At 41.0% G+C, this 18,039-nt stretch overlaps 2 long non-coding RNA genes across 3 annotated transcripts in view; one reads left to right on the top strand and one right to left on the bottom strand.

Moving 5' to 3' along the window:
* The window catches only part of LOC103698078 (uncharacterized), a 36,909-nt gene that overhangs the window by 1,879 nt on the left and 16,991 nt on the right, over nucleotides 1–18,039 (bottom strand). The window contains exons 1-2 of one of the 2 annotated variants that reach the window (XR_016399621.1): nucleotides 13,984–14,046; nucleotides 61–569 (exon numbers count right to left, since the gene is read on the bottom strand). This is a non-coding gene — a long non-coding RNA (uncharacterized LOC103698078). Of the gene's footprint in view, nucleotides 1–60; nucleotides 570–13,983; nucleotides 14,047–18,039 lie in introns of those variants that run through there. The other variant, XR_016399622.1, reaches the window with a different exon arrangement.
* LOC108511168 (uncharacterized) lies at nucleotides 1,997–3,846 on the top strand. Its single transcript, XR_015988039.2, has 3 exons — nucleotides 1,997–2,130; nucleotides 2,657–2,763; nucleotides 3,684–3,846. It is a non-coding gene; the product is annotated as an uncharacterized LOC108511168 (long non-coding RNA).

The raw sequence follows: 18,039 nt of genomic DNA, 5'->3' as shown, positions 1-18,039 counted from the left end.
TTGCCCTTTGTCATATTGACGAGATATCCCTTCTAAATCGTTCAACATTGAATTACTTACAGTTTGCCATTTGCCATTTTCTACTCAATCCGGGACCTTTGTAGATTGGTTCAGATATGAGGCTGTTGGCATGGATACAGCCTGCAACCACAAGCAAAGGTTATAATTTCTTTGTTTTTCCTTCAACATTACAAATTTGTATTTGACTTAGCTCAACATAGGCCCACCCTTACTAAATTTTAGTTTCAAACACAATTTCCTACAAGAATAATATGAATCCTACCAAAGAAAAGAATCATATGATACAAGCAGCCGGTACCAGGCCGAGAAGGCAATAAAACTGACAATGTGATGCAAGGCGAGCAAGTTAAAAAGGCCATAAGATGGCTAATGGCTCTAAATGTGTACTTGATGAGGACAGCCATGTGATCCTTCAGGGTTAACCCACACCAACTAACCTTCTGAGGTAGTTGCAAGTTGAGTTTCACCGTGTATTCCTTGTAGCATTAGGCTTGCTATGTGAAGAAATCACCATTGGCCACACCAATTTACATACATATCCATTTCATCTACATATCCATTCAAAGAAATATCTGAGATCAGCATATTGATAATTCACAACTGCTCGATATTAATCACTTAAAAAGAAGCATAAAACTATTGTGTAGTACTCATGTACTATGTAGCACATCCATTCATAACACAAGACAGTCTGCTCGCTAACTTGAATTTGCAAGCTAAGCCTATACAGTGAGCTTATGGATATCAAACTTTAACATATAAAGGCATAGCACTGAAAAAAAGGTAACATTGATATAGTATACTGAGATGGCATATCCTGGTAACTCAGCCTTATATATCAATATACTAGTGGATATGTAGGTATGCAGTGTCAATGTTCTTCAGCAATATCAGTGAACAAACTTAATGTCCCCAAACACAATCAAAATGCAAAAATGACAGAATCAAACTCATAATAATATTATCCACATGGCCAATGAGACAACCACCATGCAACAATTCACTCTTGAGATGATACTCACCGGTAATGAAGAAGAAAGCTAAGGATGAGCAGGTCTCGGCAACCATGATGTCTCCTAATATCTGAAATTTTATCTACTTGGATGGATTGCTCTGCTGCTATTCCTTCTGAAAAACTATTTCTGTTTGAGTCTTTTAAATCTTTAATGACAAGATTTTTCTCTTTTTGTTTTTGTTGAATTATTTTACTTATATAGCTACTGGGTTTCTGCACGATATTTGCCTCCATTATATGATACGTTTTGAAATATTCAGCTACACAGAGTGTCGTATGAATCTCAGATCAAACTTTAGATCGTAGGCAGGCTTTCAGTGGAAACTCAGTTTGTGCTTTACAGAAGTTGTATCAATTTGTCTCCCATCTTGATGCAGGGGGAGAACACCAAACCTTAGTTGAAATAAAACATCTCTTCAGAGCACAGAAATTTAGTGGACAGCTGCCATCTGCCTTTCACTATTTCACTTAGATACACCTCGATGTATTTTGTGTTTGGAATCTTAGCATGCACTCTTGGTAGATGCCATCTGCCTTTCACTATTTCACTTAGATACACCTCGATGTATTTTGTGTTTGGAATCTTAGCATGCACTCTTGGTAGATGCCATGGTAATAGTTCCTAAGCTGGATGACAAGGTTGTCAAAATTTTAATATTGTTTATCCCTATCCATAATGTTTATCTCGTCATTGATTAATAATACCGAAGATGAATGCAGATATCCATCTGAAACTTATTGTAAAGGCCACGTTTGAGTTGGGCCGGCCTCTGAGCAAGGGCGGCCCAACATGTGAAAAAAAAGGGGGAGGGAGTCTTCCGATTGAATGCTCTCCCTCCCCTGTTTCGGGAATTTTTTTCCCCTCCTCCCGAATCCACCGGAAGGAGAGATTTAGGAGGGGATCAAACCCTACTATTTTGGGCCAATCCTCTTCCAAGACCTCCTCCCTCTCTTCCTAGGGCACCAACCGAGAGATCCTTTCAAAAAAAAAAAAAAAAAAAAAAGGGGAGAGAGAGATTTGGAGTTCTAGGCGATCCGTGAGAGGCTTGGGTTGTTCGCCGTCGGGCTTGCCGGAGAAGCTCACCGGAGACGAGGTAAGGTCCTTCTCCTCCTTCTCCTTTGTCTAAGGGCCATTGTTTCTTTGGGAATACGGCCGGTAATCCGCCGGATTGATGGAGAAGCCGAGCCCCTGTGCGACTTCTTCCTCTTCCATTCCGGCCAGCCGTTGCCGGCCATGGCGCATCGCCGGCACTGCCGAGGCCGTCGGTCATGGGACGGTGCCGACCATGGGCCGCCGCCATGGAGTTTGCCCTCCAATCGGGAGGAAGGAAGGAAGAAAGAGAGAGAGAGAGAGCCAACTCTCTCTTCTCTGTTAATTTATTGACGAGAAGATGGAAGAAAGAGAGAGAGAGAACAATTCTTTGTTTTTTTTTCTTCCTCTCTAGTTGCTCCCTTTTATTGCTTTGTTTTCTCTCTAGCTCAATATAGGGAGATCATGGACTGTTGGTTAGTCCTAGGGCGCTAGATACTAGTGGACCTTTAAGAGGATCCATAGAGAGTTTTGGGTTTTTATATATATATATATCTTGGATAATTTCTAATATTGATTTGGTTCTGTAGGGGAACAATCTGTTGGACAAGAGGACGCTGAGCAGGGTTCTGCGGATCCTGATTCATAGATCGCCGTGAGGGCGGGTGTTTAGTCTGTCTGAGTTTTTCAATAAAGGGTAAGAATCCTTGTACGCCAATCCTGCATAATATAAATATTTTTATACTTATATATGTATAATATGCTACGATCCGAATTAATATGCTATGATCCAGACAAATCAAAATTGTTATATTAAACTATATTTCGATTGTGTTGGCTTGTGATTGATATTATGATGTATGCATGTGCATAACCTACACCTGTATAATTGGATTTATGGATGTGGTGCTATAGACTAACCTTGTTAATATTGGTTGCCCCGTCACGGGCTGGAAACGTGACCGGATTAGTCTATAGTTGTAAATAAAAAGGGATTGATGTGTGGATGTGAAATTGATTAAATGAATATTGACTTTGGGCCGTCTCGTTATTATGGGTTTGCCCGTTACAGGCTCTAAGTGTGACACTATTGGTTTGCCCGTCACAGTCTCTAAGTGTGACAATGTTGGTTTGCCCGTCACAGGCTCTAAATGTGACACTATTGGTTGCCCGTCACAGGCTCTAAGTGTGACAATGTTGGTTTGCCCGTCACAGGCTCTAAGTGTGACAATGTTGGTTTGCCCGTCACAGGCTCTAAGTGTGACACTATTGGTTGCCCTGTCACGGGCTGGAAACGTGACCGGGATTTGGCCCAAAGTCGGAAAGATAATTGATCCGGATCAAGTTAATATAGAATGAGAAAAAAAAATGAATACAGTAATGAATATATATGAGTTATCCTATGCTATATCATTCTTGTGTGACTGGACTTTCATTGATGTTTGACGTACAAACTTATATTGATTACTTGAGTCTTTTGATAGCCGGTTTATGATCTCATGAAGTGTGCATCGTTTTGTCGTGGTTTTCAAAATTCATATTACTATTGTGTTGGTATGGATGTGTAGGGGTTCTTACTGGGCTGTAAAGCTCACCCCCTTCTTCTTTCTCTTTCAGAGTTGCAGGATGCATACATGGATGGGTTGGTCGCAGAGAACGAGTATCAGAGTTATTAGCTAGCTAGTTAGTTTATCTTTCTTCATGATGATGAGCATTTGAAGATTTTGTAATTGAATCAATTTGATTATCTGGACATGTTGGATTTGTCTATCTGAATAAATGAATTAATTGTGGATTTTATTAGATTTTTTGTTCATCTTAGGCCTTGCATGATCTTTAGGGCATTGCTCTAGGGCTCATGCGGCCGGTCGCGTACCGGACCTGGGTGCTGGGTTCGGGGCGTGACAGAGTGGTATCAGAGCTTAAGGTTAAAGTATCCTAGGATTTAGATTCGAGTGAGTGTGAGTGGGGGGGGACATCTAATGCACTCTTGATATATTTTTCCTTGCAATCTTAAGATGTTGAAAGTAACTTGTGTAGGTTGATATGGCACGAGGGAGTAGACGTGGGCATAATAGGAGGCCGACTCGCTTTGCCGATGGCTCTGCTGCGTGGACGCCCTCCGAACAACAAGAAGGTGCTCCACCCTCGCCGGCCAGGAGTGTGCACCAGCAGGAACACCACGTCAACCCTGTTGGTAGTGCTCGGGAGATGGAAACCCCAGAAACTCCGAGGACAGGAACCTCGGGTGAGCCTGGAATTCAGCCTAATGAACCACTGAGTGCTTCTCAGATGATGCAAGCAATGATGCAACAACAAGCTGCTTCCTGATCAGACATGATGAGAATGATGGAGATGCAACAACGCTTCATGGAACAGCAGCAACAATTTATGCAACAACAGTTACAGCACCAGCAGCAGGTGTCTTCTCAGCATCTACAGGGGGCTGCAAGTCGGCAGGAACATCATGTTAGTTTAGCCGAATTCAAAAAGTTTGCACCTTCAGCTTTTAAAGGCACTTCTGACCCCTTAGAGGCTGAGACTTGGCTGAATGAAATGGAAAAAGTTTTCAATGCCCTGAAATGCCCTGATGAGGATAGGGTCACATTTGCTACATTTATGCTGCTGGGAAAAGCGGATATTTGGTGGAATGTGGAAAGAGGAAAGATGGGACAGAACACTACATCTTTGACTTGGGAAGGATTTAAGGAGATTTTCCGTGACAAGTATGTTCCTCAAAGTGTGAGGCGGCAGAAATTTCGAGAATTTACCCGGTTAGAGCAAGGGAACATGACGGTCGCGGAGTATGCTGCAAAGTTTGAAGAACTGGCCAGGTATGCTCCAGGACAGGTGGAGAATGAAAGAGAACGAGCTGAGAAGTTTGAAAGTGGACTTAGAGTCCGAATCAGACAACAGGTGTCTACCTTCGAGCTTTCTTCCTATAAGGATGTGGTTAACAAAGCTTTAGTAGTTGAAAGGGGCTTGAATGACACTCAGGAAGAGAGGAAAAAGATTATGAAAAAGAGGAACAGACAGGTTGGTTTTCAAAATGAGCAGGACAGAAATACTGAATCAAGGCCCAAGAAACAAACTACTGCGAGTGATAAAACTCAACAAAAAGGTACTATAAGATGCTATAGATGTGGCGGCCCCCATTATCGAAAGGATTGCAGCTGGTTCGAAGGGAATTGCTTTTCGTGTGGCCAACAGGGCCACAAGGCGGACATCTGCCCTAATAATAGTGGGCAACAGACTCAACGGACACCTCAGCCTATTTCGGGAGCACCAGAAAATCGAGTATCTCAAGATGGACAATCACAAGGAGGGCAGCAGAGGCCTAGAACTCAAGGGCGAGTCTATGCTCTTACACAACAGGATGCCAACGCCTCTAACACTGTGGTGACAGGTATGATTAAAGTCTCATCCACCAATGCTTATGTTTTGATTGATCCTGGAGCTACTCATTCTTTCGTATCTGTCGATTTTGTTAGAAGAAATAATACAATGATTTGCATGCCATTAGAGACTGAATTTTGTGTTTCCATCCCTAGTGGAGATGTAATTCTAGTTAACTCTATCTGCAAAGATTGTATCTTGAATATGAGAGGCAGGGAGATGAAAGCAGATTTACTGGTCCTAGAGATGAAGGATTTTGACTTGATCCTTGGGATGGACTGGCTGGCGGCATACCATGCCACTGTTGACTGCTTCAAAAAAACAGTAAAATTTCAAATCCCTGGTCATCCAGAGTTTACTTTTAGTGGCAACAGAATGTTACCTCTGCCAAAAATAATCTCAGCTATACAAGCCAAACGACTCCTTCGAAAAGGTGATGAAGGATTCTTAGCTATGGTAATGGGCACTCAACTGGAAGAACTCAAACTAGAAGACATTTCTATTGTGAGGGAATTCCCTGATGTCTTCCCAGAGGATTTGCCAGGATTACCTCCTGATAGAGAGGTTGAATTCTCCATTGATTTGATTCCTGGCACTGGATCGATTTCTAAGGCCCCATACCGGATGGCTCCAGCTGAATTAAAAGTACTAAAGGAACAACTACAGAAGCTGTTGGACAAGGGTTTCATCAGGCCTAGTGTTTCTCCTTGGGGTGCTCCTGTACTATTTGTGAAAAAGAAAGATGGCAGTTTTCGGCTTTGCATAGATTATCGAGAAATAAATGGAGTAACAGTACAGAACAAATACCCTCTACCGAGAATTGATGATTTGTTCGATCAGCTGCAAGGGGCACAAATGTTCTCAAAACTTGATTTACGCTCTGGATATCACCAGTTGAAAATAAAGGCTGAAGACATACCTAAGACAGCATTCAGAACTAGATACGGACACTATGAGTTTTTGGTTATGCCCTTCGGGTTAACAAATGCACCGGCAGCCTTTATGGATCTTATGAATCGGGTGTTCAAGCCCTACCTGGATCAATTTATGGTGGTGTTTATTGATGACATTCTAGTCTATTCAAAGAGCCCACAAGAGCATGAGGAACATTTGAGGATAGTATTGCAAACTCTTAGAGAAAACGAGCTTTATGGCAAGTTGCAGAAGTGTGAGTTCTGGTTAAACAATATCACCTTTCTTGGGCACGTGATCTCTAAGGATGGCATCTCTGTCGACCCAAAGAAAGTGGAGGCAGTAGTTGATTGGAGTAGACCTACTAATGTGTCCGAGGTGCGCAGCTTTTTGGGAATGGCGGGATACTATCGGAGATTCGTTGAGGGATTCTCTCGAATTGCCATGCCTCTATCTCGCCTAACCCAAAAGCAAGTAAAATTTGAATGGAAGGAGGATTGTGAGCAGAGTTTTTAGGAGTTGAAAAGACGATTGGTGACAGCTCCGATATTGGCCATTCCATCTGGAACAGGAGGCTTCAACATCTATAGTGATGCATCACGCAGGGGCCTTGGTTGTGTTCTTATGCAGAATGAGAAAGTGATAGCCTATGCTTCTAGACAGCTGAAATTATATGAGCTGAATTATCCTACTCATGATTTGGAGTTAGCAGCTGTGATCTTTGCTTTAAAAATATGGAGACACTATTTATATGGTGAACATTGTGAAATTTTTACGGACCACAAAAGTTTGAAGTATATCTATACTCAAAAAGAGCTGAATTTGAGGCAAAGGAGATGGTTAGAGCTATTAAAGGATTATGACCTAACTATAAATTACCATCCGGGAAAAGCAAATGTTGTGGCTGATGCTCTAAGCAGAAAATCTTCAAGTAAATTAACAGCTCTGATCACTACACAAAGAAACATTTTGTTGGACTTGGAGAGATATGAAATTGAAGTACGACTGCATGATCCTCAAGTACGACTTGCTAATCTTATGGTGCAGCCTACCCTGATTGAGAGGATTAAGTCATCTCAAAAAGAGGATTCAGAATTACAGAGGATAAGAGGAACAGTAGAGTCTGGTGTTCAAAGCGAATTTCATGTGCATAAGGATGGTTCCTTAAGATTCGGTAGCAGGTTGTGCGTCCCTAAAGTTCCAGAATTAAGAAATGAAATTTTAAAGGAGGCTCATAGCTCGGCTTATACGATGCATCCAGGAGGCACAAAGATGTATCAGAATTTAAAGAAACATTTTTGGTGGAGTGGTATGAAAAAGGATATTGCTCAATTTGTAGCTCAGTGTCTAGTATGTCAACAGGTAAAGGCAGAACATCAGAGACCTGCGGGACCATTACAGTCTCTACTTATCCCTCAATGGAAGTGGGTGAAGGGAAAATGTCCCGAGTTGTCCGATAAAATCGAACGCTAGGCATGAAAAATCAGTTTAAATTTTTTTTATTTTATTTATAACAATTATAAATATTAAATTTAACTTTTATGTAAAATTACCTCAAGTCCGTAGCGGAAGTTGGTCGAGGTAATTTGAATCTGGATCTGGATCTAGATCCCTGAAGGTAGCTCTGCAAGGCCTGGATCTGCAAGCCCTCTACTTCGCACGCACGTCAAGCTTCGCAAGAAGGTTGGATGATGTCTTTACTCGTGCAAAACAATCTTTTACAAAAGGACCCTTGGAAGAAAGGAAATCTAGAAAAAGGACCTTCCTATTTCTTTATTTCTTCTCTTTCTTTCTTCCTTCGGTTTCTTTCCTCCCGTTTCTTCACAATACGCCTGAGCTGAACTGATGCCCGTCTCTTGATCTTGATCACAGAGGGAATGGAAGGAAGGAGAGGACACCGGCCCTAGACCGACCCTAGATCACAGAGGGAATGGAAGGAAGGAGGAGAAAGGACTCCCTCTCTCTCTTCTTCTTCTTCACAGAAGCAAATCTCCCCTTCTGTCTGACAATTTTTTTCTCAAGAAAATTCTCATCCTCACATCTTCAAGATGATACGGTGGCCTCAAATAGGCCAACGCTAAGAGGAGTTAAGAGGCATTATTGACCGAGCATTAAAGAATTCATTTATGGATGAATTTCATAACGCTTGTTTCAAAACAAACGGTGGAAAAAAACTAGTGAATCCATGAAAACATGCCAGATTTCAAAAATCTAAATGAACCGGAATGTAGCCAGTTCAAAACCGAACATTCCGGTCCAGACGGCAAGCCAAACGGAGGCTAGACGGTGGCGCTGTGTGGAGACGAAGCTGGGAGGAAGAAGGCTCTGTTTTCTCCTCCCAGCATTTCTCCATCGCGGCTCACAAAGAAAAGTGTTAAGGGTCCATGAGGGAAAGTGGTCCACGGGTCCATGGGATTTAAAAACCAAGTCAGCCGTTAACCATTGAAATGGATTTAGCCAAATAGGAAATGGGTTAGCCTATTTTGTAATAAAACAAGCCTATTTGGTTCTAATCCAAATTGACAGCCGATTTAAATGATTTTTGACTCAGAAAAAATTCCACATGAGTCCGACTCATGGAGAATTCAATTGGGTCCAGTTTCGGCTCAATCCAAATCCGACTTAGATCAGAACAAATACGAAATTAAATCCCACTTAAATCATGATCGAGCCCAATTACAGTAATTTAGACCCAATCAAATCCAATCTCAACAATTGAGTCCTGATCAAGTTCCATTACATTAATTGAAACTTGATTGACCCGAAATACAGACTTAAATAGTTGTTCATCCATGAAATTTAGCATGTACCTCATGTTCAGTGCTAGCGGAACATAGACAGAACTAAATTCCAAATGACCCACAATTTAATTCTTAATTAAATTGGGTCAAGACCTTCCTACTTAGCTTGACTAATGTGCGTGACTCCGATAGGTTCGAACACTAAGCCGGTAGTACATGGACTACTCCATGCACTAATCGAGGTGACCATCTAGCAATGATACCCGACGTCCGGATAGGTCGAATATGCAAAGCAACATTCAAGAACCTAGACGTATGGTTGTTGCATAATTCATCCCTATGACCATCGATGCTCAAGATGACCTCAGAGTGGACTGTCGAACTCTGGGTCCGGTCATTCATAGTGTATTTCAATTAATCAAATCAAGTGACTTATCACTTGGTTTACCCTGGCCAAGGTTTTACTGAATTGAAATACAGTGAGACATCAACTCCTAAAATCTGGAGCGGTCAATCCCATCTTGACTTATACACAGACTTCGCGAGTACTTGACTGCACCCAGCATCTTTTCGATCCCTGAATTAGAAATTCAGGTCATCCAGTGCCTAAGTACAGTGAGTTGCTTGCAAGTCACCGTGACAGTCTCAGGTCTAAGGGGTACTTATGCCCATACGTTTTACGAGCTAACTCCCGACAGTGGAGTGCTACGTAGGTGAGTCACTATTCAGTGACGATGTACTCCTACATCTCACCTGTATGCCATACAGTGTCTCCACACTCCTTGGTTTAAGAGGACAACCAACTAAATGGCACACAACAACCTATACTTGACATAGCTATCGTCCAATTGACAGCTCATCATTTGGTCGCGAACTAGTTTAAGGACTAAATGATAAAACCTCTTTTATCCACTAAATTAGTCCTAAGGACTTCATCACAATACACAGGAGTTCAATTTGAAGATGCAATACTTGTGATGAATAGAAAATTGCCAGAATAAATTTTTATTCATTTTAATAAAACATATACATAATTCAATTTCTTACAACTAAAAAATTGGCTTTAGGACACAATTCCCAACAGTGAGAGCATATCACCATGAACTTTGTGACCAGGTTGCCAAAAACTCTACGAGGTAATGATGCCGTGTGGGTAATTGTTGACCGGCTAACCAAATCAGCACACTTTTTGCCTTTCAGAGTCGGTTTCTCCTTAGAGAGATTGGCAGGTTTATATGTAGAGCATATTGTGAAGTTGCATGGGGTCCTAGTTACCATTGTGTCAGATAGAGACAGTAGATTTGTATCACAGTTTTGAAAGAGTCTTCATAAGGCTCTTGGAACCAAATTGAGCTTCAGTACAGCTTTCCACCCCCAAACCGATGGACAGTCAGAAAGAACCATCCAGATTTTGGAAGACATGTTGAGAGCCTATGTCATGGATCTAGGAGGAGCGTGGGATGGCCACTTATCACTAATAGAGTTTGCTTACAATAATAGCTATCAAGCAAGTATACAAATGGCTCCTTTTGAGGCGTTGTATGGCCGGAAGTGCCGATCGCCTATTTGTTGGGATGACTTGGGCGAGAGAAAATTGTTAGGCCCAGAGATAGTACAACAGACTGTTGAAAAGGTACAAGTGATCAGAGAACGACTTCGTACAGCTCAGAGTCGCCAAAAGAGTTATGCTGATAATAGAAGGAGAGAACTGAAATTTCAAATTGGAGATCATGTTTTCTTGAGAGTGTCACCCACAAAAGGTGTGATGAGATTTGGGATTCGTGGCAAATTGAGCCCTAGGTATGTTGGTCCGTTTGAGATTTTGGACAAGGTTGGGGAGGTGGCATATCAACTGGCTTTACCCCCGACTTTATCCAGTGTGCACAGTGTCTTTCATGTGTCAATGTTGAAGAAATACGTTCCAGATCCGAGTCATGTGGTAGCATATGAGCCATTACATCTTCAAGAAGATTTGACCTATGAGGAGATCCCGATACGAATTGTGGACAGAAAAGATCAGGTACTATGACATCGAACTATTTCTTTTGTGAAGGTACAATGGAATAATCATACGGAAAGAGAGGCTACTTGGGAGCTCGAAGAAGAGATGAGAGTCAAGTATTCGCAGCTTTTTGAAACCTCAGGTATGTCAATTTCGAGGATGAAATTTTCTTTTAGGGGGGGGAGAATGTAAAGGCCACGTTTGAGTTGGGCCGGCCTCTGAGCAAGGGCGGCCCAACATGTGAAAAAAAAGGGGGAGGGAGTCTTCCGGTTGAATACTCTCCCTCCCCTGTTTCGGGAATTTTTTTCCCCTCCTCCCGAATCCACCGGAAGGAGAGATTTAGGAGGGGATCAAACCCTACTATTTTGGGCCAATCCTCTTCCAAGACCTCCTCCCTCTCTTCCTAGGGCACCAACCGAGAGATCCTTTCAAAAAAAAAAAAAGGGGAGAGAGAGATTTGGAGTTCTAGGCGATCCGTGAGAGGCTTGGGTTGTTCGCCGTCGGGCTTGCCGGAGAAGCTCACCGGAGACGAGGTAAGGTCCTTCTCCTCCTTCTCCTTTGTCTAAGGGCCATTGTTTCTTTGGGAATACGGCCGGTAATCCGCTGGATTGATGGAGAAGCCGAGCCCCTGTGCGACTTCTTCCTCTTCTATTCCGGCCAGCCGTTGCCGGCCATGGCGCATCGCCGGCACTGCCGAGGCCGTCGGTCATGGGATGGTGCCGACCATGGGCTGCCGCCATGGAGTTTGCCCTCCAATCGGGAGGAAGGAAGGAAGAAAGAGAGAGAGAGAGCCAACTCTCTCTTCTCTGTTAATTTATTGACGGGAAGAAGGAAGAAAGAGAGAGAGAGAGAACAATTCTTTGTTTTTTTTTCTTCCTCTCTAGTTGCTCCCTTTTATTGCTTTGTTTTCTCTCTAGTTCAATATAGGGAGATCATGGACTGTTGGTTAGTCCTGGGGCGCTAGATACTAGTGGACCTTTAAGAGGATCCATAGAGAGTTTTGGGTTTTTATATATATATATCTTGGATAATTTCTAATATTGATTTGGTTCTGTAGGGGAACAATCTGTTGGACAAGAGGACGCTGAGTAGGGTTCTGCGGATTCCGATTCATAGATCGCCGTGAGGGCGGGTGTTTAGTCTGTCTGAGTTTTTCAATAAAGAGTAAGAATCCTTGTACGCCAATCCTGCATAATATAAATATTTTTATACTTATATATGTATAATATGCTACGATCCGAATTAATATGCTATGATCCAGACAAATCAAAATTGTTATATTAAACTATATTTTGATTGTGTTGGCTTGTGATTGATATTATGATGCATGCATGTGCATAACCTACACCTGTATAATTGGATTTATGGATGTGGTGCTATAGACTAACCTTGTTAATATTGGTTGCCCCGTCACGGGCTGGAAACGTGACCGGATTAGTCTATAGTTGTAAATAAAAAGGGATTGATGTGTGGATGTGAAATTGATTAAATGAATATTGACTTTGGGCCATCTCGTTATTATGGGTTTGCCTGTCACAGGCTCTAAGTGTGACACTATTGGTTTGCCCGTCACAGGCTCTAAGTGTGACAATATTGGTTTGCCCGTCACAGGCTCTAAGTGTGACACTATTGGTTGCCCGTCACAGGCTCTAAGTGTGACAATGTTGGTTTGCCCGTCACAGGCTCTAAGTGTGACAATGTTGGTTTGCCCGTCACAGGCTCTAAGTGTGACACTATTGGTTGCCCTGTCACGGGCTGGAAACGTGACCGAAATTTGGCCCAAAGTCGGAAAGATAATTGATCCGGATCAAGTTAATATAGAATGGGAAAAAAAAAATGAATACAGTAATGAATATATATGAGTTATCCTATGCTATATCATTCTTGTGTGACTGGACTTTCATTGATGTTTGACGTACAAACTTATATTGATTACTTGAGTCTTTTGATAGCTGGTTTATGATCTCATGAAGTGTGCATCGTTTTGCCGTGGTTTTCAAAATTCATATTACTATTGTGTTGGTATGGATGTGTAGGGGTTCTTATTGGGCTGTAAAGCTCACCCCCTTCTTTTTTCTCTTTCAGAGTTGCAGGATGCATACATGGATGGGTTGGGCGCAGAGAACGAGTATCAGAGTTATTAGCTAGCTAGTTAGTTTATCTTTCTTGATGATGATGAGCATTTGAAGATTTTGTAATTGAATCAATTTGATTATCTGGACATGTTGGATTTGTCTATCTGAATAAATGAATTAATTGTGGATTTTATTAGATTTTTTGTTCATCTTAGGCCTTGCATGATCTTTAGGGCATTGCTCTAGGGCTCATGCGGCCGATCGCGTACCGGACCCGGGTGCTGGGTTCGGGGCGTGACACTTATAGCCATAAGTGACCAAAAAATGCACTCAGAAGAAAGATGTTGACTTCAAGAAAATAAGTTATCAATACCAAAATCGTAGTGGTGATTCAAGGATGATCCCGCATCGGCTCTCGAAGAAAAATTACTCTTAACTACTAGCCAAAAAGCTTAATCTTGAGATCGATACCAGGACCACAGCAATCACTCATCTTTGAGAACGTCTCAAAGGAGCACGATGCCATTCAACTACAAGACCAACCCAACATCCATAACTTACCCAGAAATCATGCACCGATTCATCTAAAACAACACGAAATCATCTCGAAACACAAGCATCTGATTATTTCGGATAAATAAAACGGGAACAAAGCCAGAACAATCTGAAAAAAATCTTTCCAAAAAAAAAGAAAAATCCAAAAGAAACGTCGAGATCAAGAATTTCATAGGAAGAGATTGGAATCTCCAAACAGGTAAATAACCGGAGAGAAATTAAGAAAGAAACAATACCTCAATCGCGTGGGAAGGGTGGGAGCCAAGGCTGATTAGGGTTCAGATCAATTAATCTAATATGACTTGCTCATGTTGGTTCACTCTCGACTTGATTGAGGAGGTTTTAATTAAGGTATCAATTGGGTTTGCTACATCACATGTAAACCTATCTACCCGACTCTCATTCACATCACATGCAAACGGCACATTGCAGGCAGTTATAATCGCAGCAATAATTAAAGCTAAACTTTAAATGGGTGATGATCATGGATTCTAATTAGGTCGTATTACAAGCACATGCACGTCAATCGATCAATTGGTCTTCAACTCTTGAATTGGTTCCAAGCCTCCTTGATTCGATCCTTGACCAACTCTTGATCCAATCGCCATTAACCACTTAGACCCCTGCTCATCTCATGCATCATCTTCGACTTGATCGTTGACGTACATCACATCACAGAAATACAACCAGATATAAAATAAAAACAAAAATAAATTACATCTCCCTTTTAGGAGGCACGCAGGCCTCTCAAAACATTAAATAAGATGCATGCAAGCATCTGAAAAATTACATGACATTACAGATCACATCGCAGGTCATTACATTTGATACCAAAAGGGTTTGAATCCTATGATCATCACCACATGCAGCAATTATAATTTTCAGATCTGAAAACTAATTGATTATCTTATGACATAGGTTGCTGATCATGCTAATCATGATTCTAAACTTTGTAATCCCATTAACAATGCAATTAGAATCATCATCTTATCATATAAAAATCAGCATGCAAAAATCAGCATCCTAGAAAAAATCTGCATGCAGAAAATTTTCAGCATGCATAATCTTTCAATTTTCAGATCTAATAAGCCTACTAATAATTAATCCTTACCTTAATCTACGAAGCCTAGGCTCTGATACCACTGTTAGAATACCCCGATCATGCCGCTGAAATTCAAAAAAATTCAGATGCAGCGGAAGAGGCATGTGCGGGATCAACCGTTCATCGCATGAACGTTGTTCAAAAACCGTTCGTAGATAGATAAGGATTAAAAACCTTTTTGAAACATTAGAAGATCAGATCTTCACCTTGTGCGGGTAGATGATCACCGCAAACTGATGTTCGTGGTTTAGGATGAAAGGTTCGCTTGAAGCCGTTCAAGTGTCCGGTCTCTACAGGTATCCACACGAAGCAGAAACCGATCAAAGCTTCCTTGTCTCCCCGGGGTGCTAGCTCCCTTGCAGAGACAACTTTAGATGGCTGATTTTCTCCCTTTCAATCAACCCTTGAATGCTAGAGGGAGGAGGAAGAAGATGAAAGGATCAAGGAAGAAGATCCAAAAGGCTAGATGCAGCCTTTCCCTTCCCTTGCGTTGAATCCCAAACGGAGGAGGAAGAAGGAGACCGCCAAGGGTCTTCCTCTCTTCTTGCTGGCGGCTGATCCAAGAGGAGAGGAGAAGGGGGGCGTACGGCCACAAGGGGAGAGCTCCTCATCAATTAGGTCAGCCCCCCAAAAGCCCCCTTTAAATAACAAGTGGAGCTCCTAACTTTTAGGAGCTCCCTTGAATTAATTCCAAGAGGGGCGCCGGCCCCTCTTGTTGCCGCACCAAGCAAGAGTTGTGTTGCCCTGATCCTCATCTAATGAGGATTGGGTGGCTCTAATCTGGCTTAGCCCTAATCCAATTAGGGTTTAACCAAGTCATGAATCAATTGGGTTCAATCTATACTAGTCCTAATCCAATTAGAACTTGAATGAACCATGACTCAATTGAACTCTTCAATCCTAACCCAATTAGGAGTCATGTTGATTCATTGGATTAATAATTAATTAGGACTTAAGAAACCCTAATCCAATTAGGACTTATTTAATTTTAGTCCTAATCTAATTAGAACTCTAATTTGAATCCGAAGTCCTAATCCGATTAGGACTCTAGGAATCCTACTCCAAGTAGGAATCCAATTTTAATTCAAAACTCCTAATCTCATTAGGATTGTAGGAATCCTATTCCAAGTAGGAATCCCTGTCCTACTCCAACTAGGATTCCCAGTCCTAATCCAATTAGAACTCTAGGAATCCTACTCGAAGTAGGATTTGTGTTTAAGTCTAATTAATTAATTCTCTTTGTTCCTTCTTCAACTGAATATAAATCTAATTAATTACTTGTGATTTCTAATCACGATTCAACCATCGGATCGGTCAATACTTCTACTGTGTGTGACCCCATAGGTTCTACTCTGACTGGTAGTGAGATATATTATGATCTCTATCATAATATCATTGAAAACTCCTTTCAATGGATTGGAACGATTCCAACACTACTCATTAGGGTTTATCGATCATCGAGATAATCCCTGTGAGTCCCACCATCCACCAGTGACACCTAGCAGCATGTAGTGGCTATCCAGTAGAATAGAATGATGAACCTCTAGGTGCAGTTATCATGTGATACAGTCCTACTATCGTGGATCCCTACTGGACGAAGGTCATGGATAACTCGTCAAACCCATTCGTCTGTCATATGTCAAGATTTATTCGACTCGAGTTCGTTAGTGGAAAACTCTTTCTCCACTTTATATTTACTGCCCTAGCCAAGGTCTTAGAACTCAGTCTAACAAATCACATAGGATCACTCCTCTTCTATCAAGGTCGATAGATTCCATGTGAGTGCATACCCTACTCCTACAGTGAACTTACTGCAGCCAATCTACACTACAAGGACCCATATGACTAGAGACCATGTATACGTGTAGTCAAACTACAATAACCTCACTGTGAGTAGCTGAAGCACCGCAGGTCAAAGGACCAGTCATACTACTGCAACATCAAGCAAGTCACTGACGAATGGATAGACATCCAAGTGACTTCTTGTCTTGGTCACGCTCAGTACCCTTGTTCTCTAACAAGCACCTGCACTATCACTTCAGTGTCCCTACACTGTGGACTCAAGTCTCGTCCATCCAGAAGAAAAGTGATCTGTGCACTGATCGGATCGATCACCGTCCTCGTGATGATCCATGGATCAGGAGCATTTAGAAATTAATCACCAATGATATATGGCTCAAATTTTCAACTCTTGAGAATATGCATCATCATCTTATTAATTTCTTGGACGATTCATAGACACATAAATAATATGAATGAAAAGATGCCTTTTATTTATTCAATAATAAATAGTCAAAAATAAAATTATGTCCCTAGAATTAACAATGTGTCAGCCAGATTGGCTTCTAGGGCATACATCTAACACCCTAATCATGCCAGAGTCGACTCTCAGAGGAAAACAGACTGAAAGGCAGAAATGGAGATTACTCCATGAGGAGCCCCAATAGAGGTATGATAACCTTGAGGGATTGCACCTTATCAATTACTAGCAAAAATAATATTTTTTTTCATTTTTCATTTTTTTTATTTTTTTATTTTAATTTAATTATTTTTTTATTTATTTTTTTTTAAATTTAAATTTCAAATTTTGAATTTCAGAATTCAAATTTTGAATTTAAATTTTTGAATTTTGAATTTTTTTTATTTTTTTATCTCTTTTTTTGAATTTTAAATTTTAGAATTTAATAACTACGAAATTATGAACTAGAAATTATCCAAATAGAAAAAATTAATAAAAATAAAAACTTACTACCAGAGTGCGTTCACTCCGGGAATCCAAAATTCGATGTGATCTTCGTGATCGTTCTTGCTTCTCGATTTGCCTCCCCGGCAGCGGCGCCAAAATTCTGTTCGTCTGATTTCTGTTTACCTAAAAATATGCTAAACAGATCATTGTTAGAACCGACGAATAAAGTTTAAATTCAATTTTACTCTTACCTTTCCTACTTGAAGAATAGTGGTTGTAAGAGGTCAATCCACAGGGAGGCAATTGGAGTTGCTTAAAAATAAAAATGCTCACTCGGATTCAAAAGCGATTTTTTGAATAATAAAAGAAAAACATTATGTTGGGGATATGGAATGATTTACTAATTAAAATTAACAAAAAGACAGGTACTTAAATTCGAAAAGTATTTATATATTTAATGGAAAAGAAAAGCTTTGGCATAAATTAAAACGGATGAAGACAAGA

This window comes from Phoenix dactylifera, chromosome 2 (genome assembly GCF_051530095.1).
Source record: "Phoenix dactylifera cultivar Ajwa chromosome 2, Ajwa_hap1_PhDact_Kaust_v1.1, whole genome shotgun sequence".
In the NCBI taxonomy this organism is placed as follows: Eukaryota; Viridiplantae; Streptophyta; class Magnoliopsida; order Arecales; family Arecaceae; genus Phoenix; species Phoenix dactylifera.
This window is presented reverse-complemented; position numbering and strand designations above follow the sequence as displayed.